This window comes from Centruroides vittatus, unplaced genomic scaffold (genome assembly GCF_030686945.1).
Source record: "Centruroides vittatus isolate TY-2023 unplaced genomic scaffold, ASM3068694v2 scaffold_1384, whole genome shotgun sequence".
NCBI lineage: Eukaryota > Metazoa > Arthropoda > Arachnida > Scorpiones > Buthidae > Centruroides > Centruroides vittatus.
The window spans coordinates 74,724-89,956 of NW_027122676.1; the positions used below are offsets into that span (position 1 = coordinate 74,724).

Genomic DNA, 15,233 nt, shown 5'->3' on the forward strand with positions numbered 1-15,233 from the left:
ATAGAAAGCTATTGGCTTCAGAATAATTGCACTTTTTTCTGACGATAATGAATGAATATAGAGAAATCTCTATGTTCTGTATAATCTGTGTTGTACTTAAAAAATAATCTATATAAAATATTAAAAAAGTTATTTTTTAATATTTTATATAGATTATTTTTTAATCATGTCTTAATCACGTAGGATATTTAGAAATGCAAATAAAAGCTTTTCAAAAATTTTTTTTCAAAAAGTGTTTTACATTTCAGTTTTTAGAACAACTTTTTTTTTACAAATTTGTTATTTAGATTTTTCAAACAAAAATATTCGGTAATCCCATATATTAGAATAATAATTCAAATACATTAGTATTACGAAAACTTATGAAGTTTAAATTATAAAATTTTATAATTAAAATTTTTTAAAATAATAACGTTTATTATAATAAATAACGTAATATTTTTCAAAATACATTTATCACAACAAATATTATATTATCATGGTAAACCCATAGATCACCACTATTTTTTGAACTTTAATCTGTTAATGTTTAAATTTGCGAATGGTTCTTTTTCATCTGAAGATTAAAATTTAAGTTTACGTTGTTCTCTTTTTATATAACGTTTCTTTGCATTTAATATCTAAATTTTAAACCGGAAATTTCACTATGGGTCTTTTATTTAGGAGTAAAGAGTTTAAGATTATTATTCAAAATCCCTTATGCTCAATGTGCATCTTCATGTCTGGTAAAACCAACAAAACCAAATTATTTTGACGACCCAACACCTTATTCATCCTAACTCTAAGGTTACTCATAACTTTAGCAATTGTCATGCAATATTATATTATCATAGTAGCTTGAGGTCCAGCGGCTCACAAAAATATGTTCTTCAAATTGTTTTATTTACATGTGCAAGACATTTATGATCAAATAATCTAACTGGTGAAATTAAATAGTTGTGATTTTTCAATAACCTTTTCTTGTAAGCTTCTCGCTCAAATGTTTTTTCAAATTTGCTTCAAACTCGCTCAGGAGCATCAGATCTAGCTCTTACTGATACTTATGCTAAGAGCTTCAAACTTTTGTTGTCCACAAGAGCCGAATTATCGGGCTAGAGTTGGCTATAATAAATAAATAATTAATAAGACAATTTGGCACTAGAGCTTGGCGTTAGGCGCCATCTCTTACTAAACTTAATAATTATAATTAAATTAAATAAATAATTTTAATAATTTGGAAATTATTCCAAATTATTATAATTATTAAGTTTAGTAAGAGATGGCGCCTAACGCCAAGCTCTAGTGCCAAATTGTCTTATTAATTATTTATTTATTATAGCCAACTCTAGCCCGATAATTCGGCTCTTGTGGATGTATAGCTTTGTAACGGGTTAGTCGTTATTTATTTATACTTTTGTTGTCTTTGAATTTTATCTGTTTTTCATATTTATTGTTTTAAATATCTTTACAACTAATTGTTAGACTGACATTTTATTTTTTTTTTATGTAAAATAATATTTCCACGAGGTTCAGTCTCTTTAGCTATGGTTTTCTCGACTAGTTTCCAGGTTCCATTTTAAATCACTGACTGTTTTTTTTGTTTTCAACTGCTTCTCTTCATATATGGCTTTTTACTGCTTCTTCGTTGGATAGCATGGCTGTCTCCTAATCATTTATTTCGAAGCTTTGAAGACATTCTGGTCTTTGCAGTTACCTTTATCTCTCAATGTGTAGAGACCACTGCGTTGAATTTTATCACTCTGTGTTTCAGTGTCTTTTACAACAGAATTGTTTTCCTTTTCTTCTACAATAGTTACATTTTGCTGACTTCTAAGTAAACTTTGCTGGTAAATGTATAGGCTATCTAATACACTATATTATTATTATTATGAATAAGATATAAATTAGAAAAATGCAAAAATATTTATTAGAATATTGTAAAGAAATGTAAAGAGCTTTTTTTAGAAAGATGAATAAAATATTAATTTGTTGACTGCACTAGAATTTTGGCTGTATTTATTTTAAAATTAAATATTACTTTTTTTACCTTTATTTCCTCAATTAATATTTTGTTTTTTAAGTTCTCATATTCTCTACATGGACCGTGTTTATAAATAAGACTTATTATATTGGTGTAGTTTTTAAATATCGAAAACTAAATAAAATATCCTTGCTAATATATGTGCTCGAAATGTCTTGTAGTTGATGTCTAAAAAATTTAATTTCGAGTTGAGCAGTAATTTTTATTGGCTGAATATGATTCCAACGAGTAATAAGTTAACTTACTTATTCACAATTCGATTAAGAAATAAATCTTATCTTTTCCAATATTGGTATTCATAAAGTATGATAGTGAAATGTCTATAAATGCGAAGAATTCTTAAATATATTATTCATCTTTCATTTATTTAAAATAAATGTACAATACTACACTTATGTATTACAGGGAGCGAATTTTCTCGTTGCATATACGTGCACCATAAATCTCTGGATATAACTATAACTGATTAACATTTCTTTTTAGTTGCAATTATTTTTTCTCGTACAAGACAAATAAAGGCTATTATGAATCCTACTATCAATAGAATAAAACTTCCGATAAATTGGGTAGTTGTTAGCGGTTTAATTTCACTGTCTTCATCGTCTCGGTTTTCCGATGCCTTTTCGTTCTCCATCTTGTCTATTATTCCAGACTCGAACGTGCGAATTATACTGAAAATATCAAAGGAACTATTATTCTAATTAACATATAGTATATTTAAATTAAAAATAATACATTTTATTCAAAGCGTGTTTAAATGGAAAACCCTTTCTTATATAATACGCTTCGCTGAATGTCATCAAAGAGTCTTTGCTTTCCAATACTCTTCCTTTCAGTTTATTTCTGAATATTTTATTTAGAATATTGCTAGGTCCTATATGAGCGTATCGTTCGTTTCTTAGTCTTTCGACAACGTTGTCCTTGGAATATGCCCAATTATTGTTGCTATCAATGTGATCGATTATAAACTTTGCATCACCCGATTTAAATCTCTGTAAAACAAAATTTGATTTACTCCTGTTATTTAAGCCAACAAATCATTTAAACGATTTTAACTTAATTTAATTTAACATTTATTGATATTTCTTACGATGGGGAATACAATTTGCTTATATTATGTCATTTAATACGTATAGTAATAAACTATCGCAACAATTCTAAAGATTTATAAAATTACGAGAAGACCTTACATAAAATAATTTTTAAATTATTAGACCTATATTTGAAACCTTCGTCTAGTACAAAACATTTTAGTTGATATGTCATTTGACAAAAACCAAACAAGTGAATTAAGAGATTTTCTTTCTCCTTGTTACCGCAATAACTACAAAACTTTTCTCTTGATTCATTTATCTGGTAGCCCTTTAACAGAATCCGAAATATATTATTAAGTCCAAGTTATATATTGAAACTTTTTGTGGAAAAACTAGTTTCACAGTTTAAACTGATCGAGTTGAACACAAAAAGGAGTAATACAAGCTATTAAAAATAATCTTAATTGAAGGAAACCAACTTTTCTTATCATATAATATTTTCTTAAAAACAGTCAAATAAGTAATCTGGCAGTAATCGTATGAGGGTAACCCCATAACTTTTGTTTAAAACAGAAAAATAACCTTGACAAATTTCAATTGAAATAGAGGTCTTTCGAATTTAATAGGTACTGCAGAGCTTGAAGTTGAACGTTTTATTTTAAAAAGTCTTTTAAAATCTTTTACCTGTACTTTTTCTAGTTTAAGCAGAAATTCCAGTCTCCGGACCAGAAATAAATAAGTCATCTTACAACGAATAAATGCGTCAAAAAGTTTAAATATACTGCTTATGAAACTTAGCCTCATTTGTTTTTGTAGAGTAAGCAGCTCCTGACTTATTCTGTATGTCTTCGGTTGTTGAAACGAAATGATGATTATATTAATCACTTCAATTTAATATGAAGTAAGTATGAAATTTTTCTTCACAAAAAAAAAGAAAAATGTATTCCTAGATACGTAAAATATGACACAAAACTAATTTCAGTATTAATAACTTTTTGTGTGAATATAAAAGCAGTGATAACGATTATCATCTTTTAAATTTTATAATGGTAATTACTTCTATTTATTTGTTTTCTATTCGAATATAGAATGTTTTTTAATCTCTTATTCCCGTTTTTTTTAAATAAAGCTATTATTTATTTTTAATAACTACTGTATGTAGTATACAAAAGTAATAGAATTTTATGATTCTAACAAAATATTAGAATTTTTTGAAACCCTACCAGTCCACAAAGGTATGCTTTGAATATGATATAAGTTGATCGACAAACTTTCCCGCTTTCTCTCCATACTTCTACGATTTACGACTGGGAAGTGTTAATGTGGTTCAGGAATGCGAGAATTACATCCTGTTACACTGTATTCCTGTTTAGGAAAGAGGACACTAATTTATTGGCTATTGGCATATAATGGAGAAAGTACAGTACATTATCAATAAACACCTCGAGACTCCGGAGAGGTGCACTTCAAATTTATTTTTTCGGGCATTTATATAACATTTAATTTTCTGAAAATTAATAATAAAAAGCAGATTACTGAAATTAAGTAATTACAAAAAAGTATAAATATATTTTCTCTATCTACAATGTATATATACAAATATAATTAACGAAAATATTAATAATTGAGTTTAGAAATTTCAGTCGATTATAAAATATTATAACATTGTTTCATAGCAGAACTTTTCCAGGCATCTTAGCGTGAGTGTGCCCAAAAACAGGGAAGATGTGGTAGAGTTTAGTATGTTAAAACATAGTTTAAACAAATTTTAATAATATAGGCTAAACGATCTTTCGAAAAAGTTGAAATGTGTAATTGGAAGACAGGAAAAACCAGAAATAATTGACAATTTCCTTTATTAATTTCCACGTCACGTATATCCCATGTGAAGAAAAAATGAAGAGATGGCGTATGTCTGGCAACCGAGAGAAAGGGGGAAACACTCTTTTAAAAATAAAAAAAAATTCTAAATACTGTATCCACCTGTGAAGATACGGTGCGTAAAATCCGTTATTTAAGTTAAACGTGTCAGTCGTAAAATCCTTAACTTAGTTTTAACCCTCGGGGTGCCTGGTGAAGAAAATTCCGCCAGGCGCTTGATGGGATCCCAAGGTTCTCAAAATAAAACACTACATTATATGGCTTGTAAAAAAATTCCAATATTATGTTAGTATATATATACAGTCAAACCTGTTTTTGTGCAGTGGATAGGGACCGCATTAAAAAAATGCATAAAAAAATCGCGCGAAACTTCACGAGTGGCTATAAAAAGTAGTTTTCGCGACACAATTAAATAAATATTTTTTTTATGCGGTGAATAGGGACAGCATTAAAAAAGTCTCACGTAGAAAATAACTCGAAACCGTACGAAATCACTAGGAATTGTTTTTTAACTCTTTGGGCCTTTTTCTGCAACACCTAATGGGGGGAAAATCCTCTAAGAATTTTAATTTTTATATTAATTAATTACTTCCACTTAAATACGAATCTAACATTAAAAAGTTAAAAATAATCGTAAAATAATGATTTTATTTGATAAATATAGCTGCAAGGAAGTGTTATTTCATTTAACAAGGCGTGAAATTTCACACCTGCAATCTAAAGCCGGAGGGGAGCTAACTTATCGCATCTGTTCAAATATAATATTTATGGTTTTTATGCTATTAAAATAAGAGGGGACCGAAATAAACGTATGAGAAAAAAATTTTACTGAATAAAAAATGAAAAAACCTGCTGATGTCATAGAAAACAACCCATAGAGTTTTCAAAAATTTTACAGAAGTCAATTATGTTCGAATTTGATTGAAATTTTCATATACCGCACAAAAAAATGGCACAAAACAAATCGCACAAAACAAATCGCACAAATAAAAATCGCACAGAAAAAGACCGCACAAAAACAGGTTTGACTGTATATAATAGGTTTATTAAGACATATTTAGAATAAAACAATCATCGATTTACGTTAAATATTAATTCACACGACTACATAATAAAAAACATCAACTTTTTTTGTTGTAACGAAAATATTAACTTTGTTTTTCTAGAAATCATGTTGTAATCTCATTATAGTTTAAGTATTTTGGGTTCATTTTAATGGCACATAATATAATTATCTGTTAAGGCATAAAAATTAAAATTCTTCAGTTAAAATTTGAAATCAAAAATTTAGGCATTTTTCCCACAGTAATTTTGCATGTTCCATACAAATTGGTCTGGATCATTCTTTACAGACGCTCAGTAGCTGCTTAAAAGTTTATCTACTGACACTATGAACGTGTTAAAAATCAAACAGATACAAAAATACGAATTTTACACAAAAAATATTACTTACAATTTAGAACGCAGAGAGCCTGGTGGGATTTCTGAGGCCCGGCAGTTATTCAAATACGTCTTGTTCGCAGGATATCGCGCGATGAACTAAAAATTTTGTGGGAATGAAAAGCGCAAGAAGAGAACTGAAGCTACTAATAACCTTAAATCGCTAACGCAACTATTATAATAGTTATGAACTTTTAAAAATGAGTCGAGCCTTTGTGATTCTACCAGGCACACCGAGGGTTAATCAAAAATACTACTCAAAATATATCATTTTTGTTTGTTTATAAGAAAATAAAAAAAGTATTATGTTTCAGGAATTTTAAAGAAAAAATCGTCAACTTCAAAAGTCTATTTTTCAAACTGTAAACAAGTCTGTTGCTATCTAATCGTTTTATCGTCTTCTCCGTATGTGTTTTTAAGTGTTCCAACCATTAAATGCTTTATCACAAACCCCGGGTCGAAAATATTTCAGTATTTCCAAAAATACACCCTCTAAAACTCTACAGGAAGTAGAGATAAAAAAACAGATTATTGGCAGATAACATCGATTTTTACACTGTAGTTGGTTACTTTCTTTGTCTGTTATCAGATCCACCAGTAAAAACAATTGTCGGTAAAAGTCCCGAGAAATGCCACGCCCCCGCAGACTACCACTCTGACTTATGTAAACAGTCGCTATAAACCGCTATAAAATCGCTATAAAAAAGCTTGTTTTAATCGCTTTTCACTTCTAATTTGCTAACAAAAAGTTCTTTGACGTTATTTAGACAAATAAACATGTTTTCATGACAATTTAGCAACGAATATTTCCAGAAAACTCCACCTTTAAAACCTTCAATGCAAGTATGTGGGACACCTTTTCGTTAATTGGCCTTAAAAATCTTGTTTATACGCTTTCTACGCTTTTATTCGTCATTCGTATTATGACTGATTCGATATCAGGCAATTACCGTTTTTTATTACACTAACTCGGCTCCACCCCTTTAGTGGTCGCGGTAATAAAACTTCCTTCGTTAGGCGCGCGCAGGGTGCAGATGCACTCCATGCATTTTGGTGTGTGCTTCCGATGAAAATTTTTTTTTTCGCAGGAATTAGAACTTTTTCTGTGCGATCCTCAGTACTTTGAAGGAAGGTACCGAGGGCATCATTTAAAAAAATTCATTACATGAAAAAATTAAAAGCGTTTTAAAGTGTTTGGGGTGCATCTGCACCCCGCGTGCCTAATGCAGGCTAAAAATTTGAAAAAGTTCAGAAATAAAATTTATTGTGAATATTTTATTGTATTAACACTTTTCATAATATATGTTATTACTTTTCCAAAATTGTAAATTAGATTAAATAGATTTATTTATTAAGGATTTCCTACGTTTTCTAGAAGTGCTACGAGCAGGTACAAAAGCATCAAAAGAAACCAACTACTTCAAATTATCTCCACGGACATCGTGTGAAAATCCACAGTTTAGGATTGGTATTATCAGAATTATTTGTAAAATTAATATTTTAAGTTCTAATATTTTAACTTTAACCAAATTTTATCAACAGATTTGTAATACTTTCGAATTGGAAAAAAGGATGTAAATGCTTTCGTTTTTGGGAAATAAAAAGGAAGTTGAATTTCCCTTAGACGGCCGACATTGCCAGGATTTAGATGCAGCCTTTGCACACTTGGCCGGCTTGTAGGGCCGTCAGCGTACTAAAAAGAACGATTTTCCTGCCTTTTGGCGCAGTTCGAGTGGCGCAGAAACGCTCATCAGAGATTCATCTAGACTCGAACTGGCCACATAGCGCAGTTTTTGGAGATCAAGTCGACACCCGAATCGCCATACTCTCCCTTAGTCCACATAGAAGTTGAATATAATTTTGTGCTCACATAGAAGTTTTGACTCTTCGAGATCCTCACTCAACATGAAGAATATGTAACAACTAGATCAACAACTGAGGTAGTATAATTTAAATAGATCGATGTAAAACTCTCTTTCTCTCTCTTGCCTAGAAACTCTCCTACGCTAGTTAGGCATAGTTATATGATAGATTTATATCCCTGTTAGGATAGACCTAGATTTATCAATAGTAAATCCATTTGTACTCTTAGACTAATTGTATTTTATTTGCTCATTTATATATTTGTATTTATCCATTTAATCAGTTTTATAAATATTGTTATTGTTTGAAATGGTCTTATCACTTAGTCTACGCTACACTCACAGATAGAAATAATCCTTCTAAAGGACGCGTGGTTATCCGTGTTATAAAAAACTGATAACCTGGCGTCAAGGAATCCAGACAGGAGACAAGATCTTACAATCTTACGTCTCGCAATTTTCATCACTTATCATAAGTTCCTCCACACTCGTTATTCCTAGAATTAATTCAGGAAGCCATTCCCGTTTGACAACCAAGGGCTTGTTTTACCAACAAGTTTGCCGATTAAGTGGTGCTATAGGTGATTTCCCAACATTGCATCCCGGCTGGCGCTCACAATCGGAACAACTAATTAAAGTAATTGAATTTTAAACATGACTTTTTTACATTCCACAATAATAAAACAACACGTTAATAAACTTTTATTTTAATTCAAATTACTTAAAATTCATATACATTTTTTTTAATTTTTCAAAAAAAGTAATTTAATAGATGAATACTCTATCTCTCGCAACAGTCGATAGTCAATTTCCGATTAATCGTCGTCGAATAGTTTTTGTTATAACAGACGCTTCGAGTAATCATTTAAAGAAAGTTTTTTTAAACTTCAGTGAGAAAAAAATTTTTGTAAATTATCTGGACAAAAACACAATATATTTAATAATGAAAATGATTTACAGTCAATTTTTGAAAATAGTTTAGTTCACAAGGTTTGCTATAGCTCAAATTGTTCGTTGAATTTACAAATTTTTTGTGATGAATCTTCTTTTCATCTTAAATGTCGAATATCTCCATGATCACATATTCCAGAAAATATGTATATTTGTGTTTCTTATTTTGTACTGTCAAAGCTGCTTTAATATTTTAACAAACGTAGATATAAACTAATAAATAGTACAATGAATATCTATATGATACAATATAAGACAAGTAACGTACTTTAAGTAGAATATATCTGTAAGAAAATCGTATCATATATATAAATTCTGCGGTACATTACAACAAACGTGCACATGTATGAAGATAGCATTTTGACATTAATGCGAGAGCGCATAGAAAGAGAACCGTCAACCGGTCAGGAAAATCTATCGTTTTCAAAACAAGTAGAATTACGATACGTTTTATACACTGTTTGATTACTTTCGGTCAATCGGTTCGATATTATTCGTAATTAGTTAAAAATTAATATGGATTCACACTTTTTAATTTCTTAGCGTACAGGGTGTACCATCGTTTATATGAATCGTAATGACCACAAATTTATCACGTAAAATGTGTACAAATTAAACATATTTTTAAGAAGTAAACATCTAATTAAATACGATACACTAAAAGGTGCAACATGAATTTTTTATACGTGATCTATCGCCTAACTTCACTGCTCTTATCCATAGAGTTAGCTTAACAACATAAACTAATCAAGATTACACTTATATTGGTAAATAATCCGAAATAATTACTAATGACTCTGATTATGTAGAAAATAAATAGAATCATCCAGCTTCGTCGTACAGTTATCCATTTCTGTTAATGTAAGATTGCTTGTGTTATTTATGATATATGATAACAGTGTTCTGTATAATATAGATCATCACTAATCAGTTTATATTTATACAATTTCTATAACGACTTATTCCATTTGGTTTAATATAACTATGTATGTTACAACCACACTTCCAATGGTCAATATTAGTGTTTTATTAATCGCAAACATTTCGCATGCCGTAAACTCAGGAAAATCTTCTACGCTCTTTACCTGAAGAAATAAACGAGATGCCGAACACTGAGATAAATAATTATCGTCGGATAAAGAAACATTGTAGAAAGCTTTTCTTATTTCATTGGCAACATTTCTCACTCGAGAAGCCGACACACACAAATTTATAAAATACAAAAACGAAATGAATGAAGAAAAAATAAAGTCGTTCAGCATATATATTTGGATTGATTCTGCAACCGTTAAAATTAAGTGAACATTAAATATGAGACTGCATCCGATATAAACACTCCAGAGAAATAACACCGAAGAATAAATATTTGACAAACTATTAGCAACACTTAAAATATACGTATACATTTTTACCGTCGACTGTAATCGTGTAGAAGAAACTCGGCCTCTTTTAAAATTATTCAACAAAGACCAGAATGCATTTTCCAGCTCTTCACATATAACAATTAACAATAGGCATAACCATAGTATGGGCATGACGAAAAATACATAATCCAGCACGCTAGTAAAAATTAATACAATGATCTGTACGGTTTCATTTAGTTCAAGTCCAAGTGTTATGATATTAATCCAAATTGGAGGTGCTGTTGCAGTTTTTATAATGCACTGAATGAAAAAACACAGCCAAATAATAATAACTTTAATTATTAAATGTATTTTAGTGAGGTTTTTCTTAAACTGAAAATCTTGTAGTTTTTGGAGCTTCTGAATCAGTTTACAAACTTTACTTTTCTTAACATGAAAATGAATCACAGATGCAAAATTGATTATTATAAAAAACTCGTAAAAAGCAAATCCTATAATTTTCGCAGGTGTATAGTAAACTCTCACAAATAAAATACACATTACAGTAAAATAAATGGTGTGTAAGATACCAATGACTATTTCGATTATATTGTAAAATGTCATTCGACTCGCTTTATAATTTAAACCGCAAAAAGACATAGAGATAAGCAAAGGATTCCAAGAATCCCAATATCCTGCCTTTTCAGTTGATTTAGGAATAGGATAAACTTTACTCACAGAGGAAACAATCATTGTTTATAAACTGAAATATAAATTACAATTTCAAAACTGACAGTTTACAAACAGCATAATTTTCAGCAATTACAGTTAATTCTCTCCTGGATTTTATGGAACTGGAATTCACTGGTTCGCCTTGAATAGAAGTGCTGCAGTTGATATATGAATTCGAAATTTGTGTTGTGCACGTTGATATAAATAAAAAATTAAAAATTTAATTATCTTCCATAACAAAATGAATTATATATTACCGTGTTTTTCAATTTCTGCTATGTCCTGCAACGATTGTTCGAAAAAATCAATAAGTTAATTAACTGTATAAGATCATAAAATTTTTGAACCGAATCGAAATGAAATATTAACATGTAAGTTTTTACAATTACGCAAAGTACGGTCATTATTAAGAAAATATCGCCATTAAATTTTGTGTGGGGAAAAACACGGTTAAAGTGTGATAAACTTTCTTAATTTTCAAACGTCTGTAATTTTTTCGTATATAGCAATTGATAAAGCATTTAATTTTCCAATCATAAGCTGTTCGTAAATTCTATATTTTTGAATTTAAATTTAAAACCCAATATTTAAAATTCATGCTGACTGAGCATTTATTAAGTCAACCATTCAATAAGTTCAAAATAAAACTTTGATTTGATGTACAGGAGGGTCTAATGATGTGTTCACTTGTTTATAATCGATCAGCGCAAATCGCAACCGTCAATCTCGTAACGGTCAAATCGTAACGGTCAACTCTTTCATAACAGGTGCGTGTCTGGGAATTGTAACGGATAAGTTACGGCGGCGCTGATCGATTATAAACAAGTGAACACATCATTAGACCCTCCTGTACTTCTTCGATATAAATTACTCGATTATATTATTATTTTAGTTTTTATTATTTATTTTAGTATAAGATTATCCAACATTTGCACAGGGAAGAAAGTGGCAGAAATAAACAAAGAGAACACTATAAACAAAACTCCCGATAATTAGGTCTACAGTACATGTACATAACATACAATAGCGAGGTTGAGGCCGAAGTTTTAAACGCGAAAACGTGTACGTCGGACGTTCAGCACCGCTTTTCTGTAAGCCTAGAAGTTTAAAAATGGCGATTGAAAAGTCAGTGGAATCATGCTCGACCATCCAAACGCCATTGTCAAACTTCTAGGCTTACAGGAAAGCGGCGCTGAACGTCGCGACGTACACGTTTTCGCGTTTAAAACTTCGGCCTCAACCTCGCTAATAGTCAATAAAAAAAGTCATTAAATTAGTGAAAAAGTTAACGTAGTAGTAAAAGTAAGCACTATTTTTACTTTGCACAAACTGAAAAATGAACACAGAAATAATTAGAAACATCCGTCTTTCTAGTAAAAATACATAAATTAAGTATTATGTGAAAATGATTAGCAGCAGTCGTCTCAGTTGGTTAACCAGAATATACTCCAGAAAACAGAATTCAACCTACAGGTATATTAATAAATGGTAACTGCACCCTCTGAAATGAAATTCAAGAACAGAATTTATAAAAATGGAAAATGAAATAAAACACATTCAACATGTTACTAAAGTAATTAAAACTATCTTTTGGAAATCTGACCGTGACGACGTCGATTTTTTCAGAACATCGCATACGCAAATTCGAAAATTTTGAACAAACGCAAGAAATGTGAAAGGAATTATCATTTGTCGATTCATCACAAAAATGCATATAAAATCTTTTGAGATAGAATACCGAATCAGCTTTAACTGGAAAGAATTTTTTTAGTAAAATAAACGAAATTACAGATCAGATGGGCATGTATTTAGATTTACTTTGACAAAATCCATTTTCACTGGTTGGTACCAAATACATTTTATTCTAACTAATTCTATTTCTAAACGTCAAATAAAATATGTAAGAAATACGCAACATAAAACTTGACAAACTAAATTAACAGTTATTCCATTGAGAATAAACTCTTTTAATTAATTTCATAAATTTATAAAGCACATTAGTTAATAGATTTTTGTAAACAACAAGCACAAATTGAACAATACCTAGATATACAATTGAATTTTTAATGAAAACGAAATAAATTTTTAATGTGTATTTTAGAAAATTCAGCTCATAAATTTAGTAGAAATTTACGTGTGATTTTAAAAATTAACTGCTACATTGATTTACGTTTGACACAAAAAAGATTCAGTTCGACAAAATCCGTGCGTGATGCAGTCGTTGCAGTGGGTAATCTTTCTTTAAAAAATGTCTTCAAATATCGTCTCTACTCAAACAAATTTTCCGATTATTTTATAAAAGCCAGTGTTTTCGAGCGAAGTAACGTTCATACCAAGGGCCCCAGAAATCTACATTACTAATTCTGAAAACGGCAGCGGGCCGGGGCAACTTCGTATCACACAAACAAAAATATGTAAATTTAAAAAACAATATTCATAAAAGTTTACTAAAAGTGAAGAGAATACATTTAACGCATATAAAATACACTACAAACATTTACTATTGTTTAAGCAGTATTATTATTCAAGAGATAAAATTCAGTATACAAGTTTTGAATTTGCCGATAAAGTGGACTTCTGTTATAAGTAAGAATGGTTCTATTGCTTTCTCTTATTGGTTTTTGTTCTATTCGCTGAACACGAATTAATAATTTTTAAATCGCTTTTTCGATCTTGAAGCAACTCGACCGTACATTGGGACATCCTGATTGATCTTATTGTAAAATCGACTCGTAAGAAAATATGTGGTGAAACATTCATCGACAGAGAAAGTGCATTTATTTGCACTTCCTCTATCGATGAATGTTTTTATGGTAATGGTTCTTTTTTATCTGTTATTCATTTTCATGCAAAATAAACGGAGTTGGTAAACTTATGGACAAGCTTCAGACTGAAAAATATTCAGTCAGAAACAATATTTACTCGAAAATATTTAAAAATTAAAGTCATTATTATTTGCATATGCTTCTCTGTTTACTGTGTTTTAACAAGTTTTACAATGTCTTCAATTCGAATTAATCCTAAATCACTGGAATCTATAGTTATTTAAGTTAATGTCAAAGATCGGAATATAACTGCCGGGAGCTGAAACAAAATATGAAGAAATTACGCTATTTTACATGGTAATATAGAAATATTTTTTTTACTTTTTACAAATTAAGTGTCACTTTACAGAAGTCCTAAATTAAAACTAACATAAAATTTAAAATTAAAATTTTTGAAATTTAAAAATTGAAACACGGGTGACATAATTAAATATTTGTTTGATAAAATAAAACTAAAGATCACACATGTACAAGAAATAAATGTCTCATAATAATCTTTAAAGTATTTAAAATAAATGTGGTTAACAAGGGTCTGAAAGTACAAAATGTCCTTCAAAACATCGAAAAATGCAAATAAATTTGTAGAATTTATCGTATGTTTGAATGTTAGTGAACGTGTATGTATGTGTGTAGAAGCACGATTTTGTTTATTTTGCGTAAAGCTTAATGAAAATTCTCCAATTAGTCCAAGAAGAGGTATGGCTTAATTTTTGCATTTGGAGAAAATGGTTAAGATTTGCTTTAATCTAATTATGTTAATCCTCGCTATCTTTACTTTTTGTGTGATCAATGCCGGGCTCGCCTGCTGGTTAAAGAAATAAGAGTCAATGTTCGGCTTTATTGCTGGAAACCTCTTGCAGGGTGTCAAAAATAATCTATAAAACTCAATATATATTTTTGTGTGTTCGATAACTGAAACTTTTTGTGTACGACGCAGTACAGTATAGTAATAAGCTATCTAATTATGGTAAAAATTAACTTAGCTTTCGAAATTATATACTAGTGATATTGTATTGACAAGTAATAACAAAAATATACTGTCAATACCTATAGAAGATGACAATTCATCGTAAAATTTGAAACAGAATGTAATATAGACTAAACTTACACAGACATCAACAACATACAGTATCTTCTATACAATT

General features: G+C 29.8%; 1 long non-coding RNA gene across 1 annotated transcript; it reads right to left on the reverse strand.

Annotated features, from left to right (window-relative positions):
- Positions 1 to 2,621: 2,621 nt before the first annotated feature.
- Positions 2,622 to 2,989, reverse strand: LOC136986933 (uncharacterized). Its single transcript, XR_010882557.1, has 2 exons — positions 2,756 to 2,989; positions 2,622 to 2,691 (listed from the first exon to the last, which is right to left on the reverse strand). It is a non-coding gene; the product is annotated as an uncharacterized lncRNA (long non-coding RNA).
- Between the last annotated feature and the right edge of the window lie 12,244 nt (positions 2,990 to 15,233).